The sequence below is a fragment of the Periplaneta americana genome, chromosome 7, assembly GCF_040183065.1.
Source record: "Periplaneta americana isolate PAMFEO1 chromosome 7, P.americana_PAMFEO1_priV1, whole genome shotgun sequence".
NCBI classification, from domain to species: Eukaryota; Metazoa; Arthropoda; class Insecta; order Blattodea; family Blattidae; genus Periplaneta; species Periplaneta americana.
The window spans coordinates 90462358-90472748 of NC_091123.1; the positions used below are offsets into that span (position 1 = coordinate 90462358).

The 10391-nt window shown below is 36.2% G+C and overlaps 1 protein-coding gene across 1 annotated transcript in view; it reads left to right on the forward strand.

The window, feature by feature from the left end:
- Positions 1-10391, forward strand: part of LOC138703278 (uncharacterized) — a 71761-nt gene that overhangs the window by 16926 nt on the left and 44444 nt on the right. The window lies entirely within an intron of this gene.

Below are 10391 nucleotides of genomic sequence, written 5' to 3' on the forward strand. Positions count from 1 at the left end.
TACACATTGCCCTACGCAGACTAGTTCCACCCCATCCTTTACTGCTTAGCTTCCTTGGAACAGGCACTCCGCACTACCGTCATTAAGTCTACAGAACATTACTACCTGGGACTGGTCTGCATAGGCACTCTCTGTATGTTTTAATAAGATGTTTTTTTGTTTTATTTTATAAATCATCTTGCGACTCTCCCCCCTTCAGCTCTTTACACGACCAACCACTGGTCTAGTATTTCTAGACTCAGCTGTAATACAATTTAATTTACATGATTTTCATTTCATCATTTCAACCATTTCGGCCTACACAGTTTTCACCTTAAAGATATCGGACTGTATATCTTAAGAGACTCTTTAACTTTCCATTAGTCACGCATGGGTCTCTCAGACCCAGGGGTTTTATTTAGTTTATATTTTACCAACAGACAAGTCTACGTTCGTATCTTCTTAGGACATCTTGCACCACGCCTTTGTTGGTGTTATCCTGAAGTGGCAATCTGATCACTCTAATAATAACTCCGCACATGTGATCGACGTCATGTGTTGTGTCATTTGGGAATGATAGACCCCCTCGCGACAAGAAGTTACAGACACGCCGCTGTAAGGATTCGTTACTTATTGAAGATGAGTAAAGAGACATACGACATTGTTAAACTTGATTTTTTTGGAGAAAGTGTGCCATCGTATTTTTGATGATGATTCGTTACTAATTGATGACAATTTCCAAGAAAATGATTATTCTGGTTCTAAAGATAAAGATGAATCGAGAATTACTGTAGATTCATAAACAAGTTATGGAGTTGTATTATTATTACTATTATTATTATTATTATTATTATTATTATTATTATTATTATTATTATTATTATTATTATTATAAGCCGTCATAGTTGTGTAGTAGCTAGAGCGCTGAACTTATAATCCTGTGGTGCCGAGTTCAATCCCTGACGTAGCCCTGATTTATAACTTATATTGAACAAGCTCATTGTCCAGCTAACAAGGGTTTCTCCAGGAACTCTGGTTCCCCTGTGGTATCCCAAAAATCTCCATTATCATTTCATTGTGGATGTAGCATAGACCAGCTTACTATGGCACACCCTGGGCAATGACTCTGTCGGTAAATTGATTTATACAATTGGCTTTATATGGATGAATGACGAAGAGTCAAGTACTCGCACACATGTAACATTTACAATTAATTATACTCCCTCAAAATAAAAATAATCACCAGTGTGATAAGAAACAGTGCTGTTCTGCAAACTGGAGTACATAACCATTTACATTCTTAAAAATTAAAATTAAGTAACTTATTGAAAGTATAGTTGCCCACTTATATGAACAAAACTTAAACAGTTACACTAATGCATTAAAAATTATTAGCTTACATAAATAAAAAATATTATCTTGTTTGGATTATCAGTAGGCTATATCTTCATGGTAACCCTTAGAAAAGGCAGCTATAACTTTTTCTTATCTCTCTCATTCATCTTTATCTTATTTTCATAAATTGTTTCTCAATTTATTATGTATTTTCTAAATTTCTTCCTAACATAATTAATACTTCACTATTTGCTCATTTTTTTCTTTAAAAATGTAAATATGAATTTTATACTTCTATTTCACTTCCCTTCTTTTTAGTTTCTGTTAATACCACTACCAGTATGTCTTCAGTTATCTCTCTTAATCGTTTATAATTTCTATAAGGTAGTTTTATTTTCTAATTCCTTGCACATTCCATGTTGCTAAAGGAATAGTACTTCTTCATGGCTTTTTTATATTCATATGAGTAAACACATAGACAACATTAAGATATTTGGACCATATGCGGAGACAAAGAGTACGGCAGAAAGTATGGAAGACTGGAGAATGCTGGGTTTGCAATGAAAGACTGCCCTTGGGCAGAACACTATGAATGAATTTATTATTATTATTATTATTATTATTATTATTATTATTAAGTTGATTATTTAACGACGCTGTATCAACTACTAGGTTATTTAGCATCGATGAGATTGGTGATAGCGAGATGGTATTTGGCGAGATGAGGCCGAGGATTCGCCATAGATTACCTGGCATTTACCTTACGGTTGGGGAAAACCTCGGAAAAAACCCAACCAAGTAATCAGTCCATCGAACCCGTGCCTGAGTGCAACTTCAGACCAGCAGGCAAGTGCCTTAACCGACTGAGCTATGCCGGTGGCCTCTATGAATGAATGAATAAGTATACACAGTAGATATTTTCACTATACTATGAAGGAAAACACATTTTTTACACAAATTTTACATTTCTAGCTTTGCTTTTTGCAGAAGTTTTTATGAGACAGGTCTGAGGCATGAATGAAGTCGTTCTCATTTAAGATGCTTGCTAATGCTGACTCATGTTTCTGGATCATTGTAGAGCGCAAATGTGTTTTTATTAGCCCCAATTTACTGAAAATTATTCTCCATTTGCCAGTGAGATAGGGGTAGGCTACTCAATAAAATTGTAAGGCATATCTAAATGTTTGGAAAACAGTTCACCATGTTGTATTTCGAAATGCAATTCAAAGTTTGAAAAGGGGATTACTGTATTACCACCACTATTCACAAAGACCTGTAAATGTCATACGTAACTTCTGGCTGGCTGGCTGGCTGGCTGGCTGGCCGGCTGTCTGTCTGTATCACTTTCACCTGAGTTCACATTCAGAAGAACCTCTTGAAGCTTAAAACACTTTGATTTTGAAGTTTTTGGACCTGGTAATTTCTGTCCTTTCAGGTATTTTCGTCCAAACTTCTTTACCCAATACACTTAAGTCCAGTGGAGTAGGCCAATACATTTTCGTCCAACAGTAAATTTCATCCAAAACATTTTCAGTCATCTAAAAGTTTATCCAGTGTAGCCTATATATTGTCCAATTGTTCTTGTTTGGTATTGGACAGCCATTCTCTCTGGCTGCCCGCCAACAGATAGTAGGAACCATTGCTGCTAAATAATAGGAAATACAAAACTTGACTGGTGTTACAAGAAAAATGCATACATCTTTAAAAAATATATCATGGATCCCAAAATTGTTATGCCAAAGAGAAACAAACCATTGCTTGTAAAAGTTAGCTGCTGTTTTCAACATCACCCTTACAATATATATCGAACCAGAATATATTGGTGATATGAAAATTGGTCAAGCTGTGAATGCACTTTGCATTATAAATGTAAATTTGCAAAATATAACAGTATATAAAATTAATCTTGCTGCACATCTTCATCCATTGGACGGCGTTGCAATGGAAGCAAAAGAAGTGATTCAAACAATAAACTTCATAGCTAGGAGACCACGCATATCTGCCTGGGTGGCGCAGTCAGTAGAGTTTTGGTCTTCGGGTTCGGTCTTGGCCCAAGCCAATGGCATTTAAGTGTGCTTAAATGCGACAGACTCATGTCAGAAGATTTAATGGCATATAAAAGAACACCTGCGTGGCAAAATTCCGGCACACTGGCGATGCTGATATAACCTTGGCATTTGCGATTGTCATTAAATAAAATATACAATTTAAAAAAAAAAAAAAAAGGATCACCAGTGAAATTGAGACAAGACATGAAATAGGTAATTTGTTACAGGAACAATTTGCTACAGCAAAAAGCAAGACCAGCAGTATCATGGGCAGTACTATACGTTATGGTAACCTTATTCATCCATATACTCTGACCAAATCAGATGAACAGTTCCTTTTGTATGATAGCAGAAGGAATAGTCCTGGAAGGTTATTAATACAATGGTGCCATTGTTAGCACACATTTTATATTCGTTCAAGTACGAAGAATCATAATTAATCTGTTGACTACATTTTGTGTAATATAATTTTGAAGTTAATGCGCTGAACAGAATGGCAAAAATGGAAAATATCGATCTTCGTGCTGTCATTAAATATTTCGTAAAAAAGGGAATGCAGATTAAAGTAGATATGAATGCTACACTGAGAGAATCCACTCCAGCGTTTTTGACTGTGAAAAAATAGGCGACACTATTTGCACATGGTCGAGAGAGTATGGAAGATGACCCCCACACTGGACGTCCAATAACAGCAACAAGTGAGGAAATCATAGAAAAAATCCATAATATGATCTTGAATGACCGTCAATTGAAAGTACGGGAAATTAGCGAGGTTATGCATATCTCAACTGAATGGGTGTGCCACATCTTAGTCAATGTCTCGGGTATGTCCAAGGTCTCCGCAAGTGGGTTCCACGTTTTGTTAACACTGGAACAAAAGCAAGTCAAACGTCAAATTTCGAGGAATTGTCTGACTCGATTCGAGAAAAATACGTCTAATTTTTTTAGGCAGTTTGTTACAACTGATGAAACTGGATCCATTGCTACATACCAGAGACAAAACAGCAGTTGAAACAATGGAAACACAATGATTCTATGCCTCCAAAAAAAAAAGCAAAAGCTGTTCACTGACTGGGAAAGTCATGGCATCTGTGTTCTGGGATTGTAAGGGGAAAATCATGGTTGACTATCTAGCAAAGGGGAGAACAATAACTGGAGAATATTATTCAAATCTCCTGCAGCAAATGAAAGGGAAAATTCGCGAGGAGGCCAAGTATGGTCAAGAAGAAAGTGTTGTTTCATCACGACAATGCACCTGTTCACATGTCAGCAATCGCAGTTGCTGAACTATACACGAACTACGGTTGGAATTGTTGCCGCACCTCCCCCCCCCCCCCTCCCACACTCACCATATTTCGCACTTTCAGACGTCTTTCTTTTCCCAAAGATCAAAACTCGCTTGACTGGGAAGAAATTCTCGTCAAATGAAGAGGTTATTGCAGCAGCAGAAGGCTTTTTTGCAGACCTCGAGGAATCTGTGTACAAGGAGGGTATAGCAGCATCGTAGCACTGGTGAACCAAGTGTGTGAATCTCAGGGCGGGATCATATTGAGAAATGACTGTTTCATAATAATTCTAATTTAATTTCTATGTCAGGCTATGAACTTTTCAAACAATTCTCGTATTTTCAATTGAATATAATATTCGCTTACTTGCAGCAAGTAACATTCTCCTGTTTAACCTAAGACTGTTCCCAGGCAATTCATGCAACTCCTCACTGTGCATGGTAATGTCATGTGTTTCCTATGGTATATTCATTGTCTACTAATAAGTCACGAGTCACCTATGGGGTCCTGTATAAAGAACTGAATTTTCAGCATGGACATATTATAATTTTGAGTTACTTCCTCCTCGCGCTGTTTCAGGCTTCGAAATGGCTATTATCAATGCCCTCAAGAATTTCTTCTCAACGTTCAATTGAATGGCTGTCTTTTATTTCGATCAGTCTCTATGGAGAAAAATTGTAAGCCCAGGTTTAAGAGGGCATTACCTAAACTAAAATGAGCTAAATATAAGGAAAAATTTGTTGGAACTTAGAGATTGCATTTTGTGCTCATACAAACAATAGCATCTACTTTCAGCGAAGTAATGGATGATCTGGATGAAGCAGTGATGGAGTTAGTGACATATATGGAAACAGTGTACATTCAAGGAGACCAGCATATGGCCGACACAGGGCTCTCCTGCCCATGTTTCCTCCAGAATTATGGAATATTTACCAACTAATTCGAGAGACAAAGAACCGGTAATTCAGTGGAAGACTCATTCAAAGTTGGAAAAAGTAATTGCGATTTATCATGTTTTTAGAAAACATAAAAGTATCCAGGCAGAAACGGAAAATGTAATTGCACAGATCACAGAAGGGCATTTATGTTACAGAACATCTGTTGCCAAAATCCTGAATCAAGAACGGATATGACACATTGTGAGAAGTTACAATGAATGCAAACGAAATGGACAATTAAAAAAATAATTGAGGGTAGTTTCATACCACTTCTAATCACACAGTAACCACAGAACGACAAGGATGATAAAGATTGAAAAAAAAAAATGAGGAAGTTACAGAATCTGAAACAAAATACTCATAATGAATCCAGGATTATATGTTGTATGAATTAAAAGATAATAAATTTCTATCATTTTCGTTCGTACATATCTTTCTTTTTTCATTACTCTGCTTAACCCAAAAAAATTCCAATAACAAAGGTACTATGTAACTAGAAGTTTTGTTACAGAAAATACAAAATTCTGTCAATTGAGGGAGGGAGAGAGAGAGAGAGAGAGAGAGAGAGAGAGAGAGAGAGAGAGAGAGAGAGAGTGTGTGTGTGCGTGCGTGCGCGCGTGTGCGTGTGTCCACCCACTTCACTTGCGGGATTCGGGTTCTGCATGCTGTGGATAGATGGCAGAACTTTGATCCATTTTCTAGTTGTACACCACTTCAGTGGGTCACACTGTACATGGTGTGTATCTGTGGAGCGTTATGTCATGTACTAGGGTGAGCGTATGTGTAAGTGTTCGTGTAAGTGTAGTGTCTGGAATGAGTGATGATGATGAAGATAAAGATGAGGAAGGGAGAAGGGGAAACTCGGTGCTGGCACATAGCCTATTCCTTTCGAATAGCACCAAGGGGGCCGCCAGGCTTAACGTCCCCATCCGACAGACGAATCACTATCAACGTGACATATGCCTTCTCTTCATATGCACTGTGGAGAGATTTGGGATTTAACCCAGGCATATTGGTGCACAGTCTAGTGATTAGAAATTATGCACCGCCATTTCTCCTAGTCCCGAGGTGGAAATTTTATATTACAATTTTTTACCCGGCCGGGAATCAAACCCGGGCTGGCTAGTCTGGAGACAAACACGCAACCACAGAGCTAACTCGGCAGACTGAGGGATAAAATATTGTTGTTTTTAAGCGAATTTCGGAATTGATAGGAGCTTAGTCGTTTGCCAAGCACCTTTGCAATATTATTTTGGCTGTGGTCACTGAACATGGTGTACATTTCTTCATTGGAGAAATGACGTCAGGTAAATCCATGTTCATTCTTCACATATTTTTTTTCTGGAAAGGTTTGTCTGGGACGATATGTCACCAAATTATGAAATAATGAAATCGAAAGATATGACATGTTTTTTTCAGAAATTTTGCTTCAGATTATTGTTCTGGATCATTCAGTTCCTTCTGAATTGAAACTAGCGAATCTTTGTGCTAGATGCTAACAAACTGATATCAAACTATCCACCCATCTATATCCCATCTATATTCCCATCTTGTTTCATAAACTCCTTCAATGATTAGATGTATGTCACTCCCCTTAAGAATTTTCTTTTTGTTAAAGGAAAGAGAACAAATGGATGTTGTGGTACTCTAAACAGAGATACATTCTTCACATAAGATGAAACAGCATCATTAATAGCTAAATTAAATGAATGCCACCTACAAGAATATCCAAGAACGCTCTAGGAAACTTCTCAAGAACTCCACTCCTTTCTTCTTCCAACAATGATGGCGTCATTATCTTACCCTTATCTTCCACAGTTCTCGATTCTTCTAGAAGTTAATTAATTAGGCCTTCCTCTGTTAAATTAAATACAAGATAAAGTGAAAGAAATGTTCTTTGGCTAACTAGACTGGCTTTATCAATGGGCAGGTTTATGACATAAAGGTTCCGTCTCACTGGACCATTCAGGGACTCCTCAATTTGAGTCACATCGGAATATATTCACTAATATTTTTAAATAGATATACATTTTTAGGCTTTCATGGTCAGTGTGATCAGAAATAGACTTTTGAGCCATTTTGGAACTACAAACGTGTTCATCATTAAGGCACCTAAGTATGACCAGAGGAGTCGCCTACTCTGTTGGACTCATTATGTCTGGCTACTCCATTCTGCCCAGTGTGTTGTCAGTGCCCAGTGTTGCCATTACACACAAGTGAATAAATAATTACTATATAGTTAAATTTTGACCCTCCGATCAAATAGGGTCACCAGGGTTAAATTTCACTAGCAAAGCTGAGACGATTAGCTTTAATATCTTTCCTATGAAACCATAATCGGTTTGTATAATACATAATCGATTATATTCATTCAAAATCGTATAATTTTCCTTTCCCTTTCTTCTTTTCCTTCTGGTCTTACTTCGTTTCTCACAATGATTCAGGAGCCTTCTGTAATGCGGGGCCCCTCGTGATTGCGACTTGCGTGACCTCATAAATTCGCCCCTGAGTACAATCAACGAATTTTGACCATAAACGACATCTGTTCTTGATAGCTTACATCAGAGTGTGCAATTTAGTATTTAGCTTTTATAGTTCTGTTGATTTCCACTTTTTACTGGTTTTTCAAGAAAAGAAGTTCTATACTTCTGTCAATTTTTAGTTATTTTCCCTAGATAGTAATGAATTTCTTTTGATGAAATCCTTTCTAGCAAGGGAAGGCTTTAGACCTCCCGACGAGAATCATCATGAAACTATCTGGAGTGGACAAGCAATCATCACAAAGTCATACTTTTCATGTTGTTGTAGGGGCCTATAAAGTTACCATGGTTTCTCAGAAACACTTTATTATCACTAATTTAGAAGAGGGTTTTTTTACGTTCACTAATTTAAAAGGTTTTATTTTTTTTCCATCACTTCTTTAAAAGAGAGTGTTAAGCTATTATACTTGTGTTTAGTAAAAAAAGAATGCAATGTATTTTCTTAACAGACATAGGCCTGTAACATATGAATAATTTACATAATTTTGTTTGTTTGTTTGCTTTTTGTTTTTTCAATGTTTTCATTTTTACATCTCCCTTAAAGATCAGCACCTCGGACTATGGCTCGTCTGGCCTGCCCCTTGGGATAGTCCTGTAGATGAAGTATGAAGTATGTAATTTCTCTGACACATGACTTTTGGAGACATATATTTAAATTTTTAACCTTCTTTATATCTTCTTCCACGAATGGCCCAAACTGGAAATCAACCCAGGAGACCACAGTGGGTGACCAGCTTTACAATATTGCTGGATTTTATTTCCTGTATTTCCTCGGGAGACAATATGTGTTTCCCAAGATACTGATGCTTTCCGTGGCTTAAACCTGGACAACCCAACACTTTTCCTAGAAGTTAGGCCATCAGTGAGGCCCAGTAGATGTTCTTTTATATATGAGAAAATGTTCAGTAATAAAATTGCCCAAACCAATATCAAATAAATTGTTATTTTTTTATTTTTGTTTTTATTGAAATATTTTGTCTGCATTCTTCCCTCATTGACTCGTAGATACTGAATATGAATAAAATTCGTTTATTCCAAATAGCACCCTTTTGGGTATTATGACAGGTGCAAAAAAAATTAAGAGACATATTATATGTTCTTGTGAATATTGAAATTTATTTATAATGTGCAGGCTTGTTAAATTAAACTCATTATTTTATGTAAATGTTGGCACATTAGACTTACTCTGTGTCTGACCTTTATGTCTTTCAGTACCAGTAATGGCTAATTGAAATAATAATAATGATATTATGCTAACTGAAACGTAGACCTCGTGCAGTGTTGTTTATTTTGATGTGTTGTGTTTGAATAGTCATAAATTCTGAACAAATTCGTTCTTTTTCACAAAATGTTTCTTTGGAAATAAATCATGCTTACAATACAGATAAGAGTGCATTGGAAATTAAACAGAATCACCTGATTTTCACAAAGAATTATATTTTCCTAGATTTTGTGACAATATGGAAAATCTAGTTCATATGTTAATGGCATACCATGAGACCAAGAAGTTGAGTGGTCATTATTTGATTAGGGTTAAAATCTAGGGTGACCAGATTCGCATCGATAAAAAAGAGGATATGAAGCTTCAAAAAGGAGGACGTTGTTCGAAAAAAAGAGGACACAAAATATGTATTTAGATTTAGGCTTATTATGCTTTAAATTACGTCAATATGTATTTGATATCTATTTTATTACAAAATAATTATGAAAAAACTTAATAATAATGATTTTACAGTTAGCTACATATATGAAAGTCAAGTGAACTATATTATTAAAGGGTACAGATAATATCTATTTACATTTAGGCTTAGGCCGATATTATACTGAAAATTATGTCAATATCTATTTTATGAAAGCAACAACAATAACAAGTAGGAGCAAAGAGAGTTATGATTATTGGCAAAGAGTATATTCCATCAATGCTGCTGCCACCTACAGGCAAATTACTTGAGAAAGGCGTCAAATGGGATAATTTCAAAATATCAGGCATACAAGTTACGAAAAGGAGGACATTTCTTGATTTTTTAAAAATTCGCCCAGACCCCGGACAAGGGCCTAAAAAGAGGACGTCTGGTCACCCTATTCAAATCCAATATGCTAACACAATAAAAACTACATGAATATAATGACACTAGCATAGAATGTATTTATTTACATGTACTGTCATGCCTTTATTTAATAAATACTGTTTGTAAAGTTCGTTTACAGTAATTTAATACAAATATATGGACTTCACTTGTATCATTATTCCTTTTGGTATTGCAG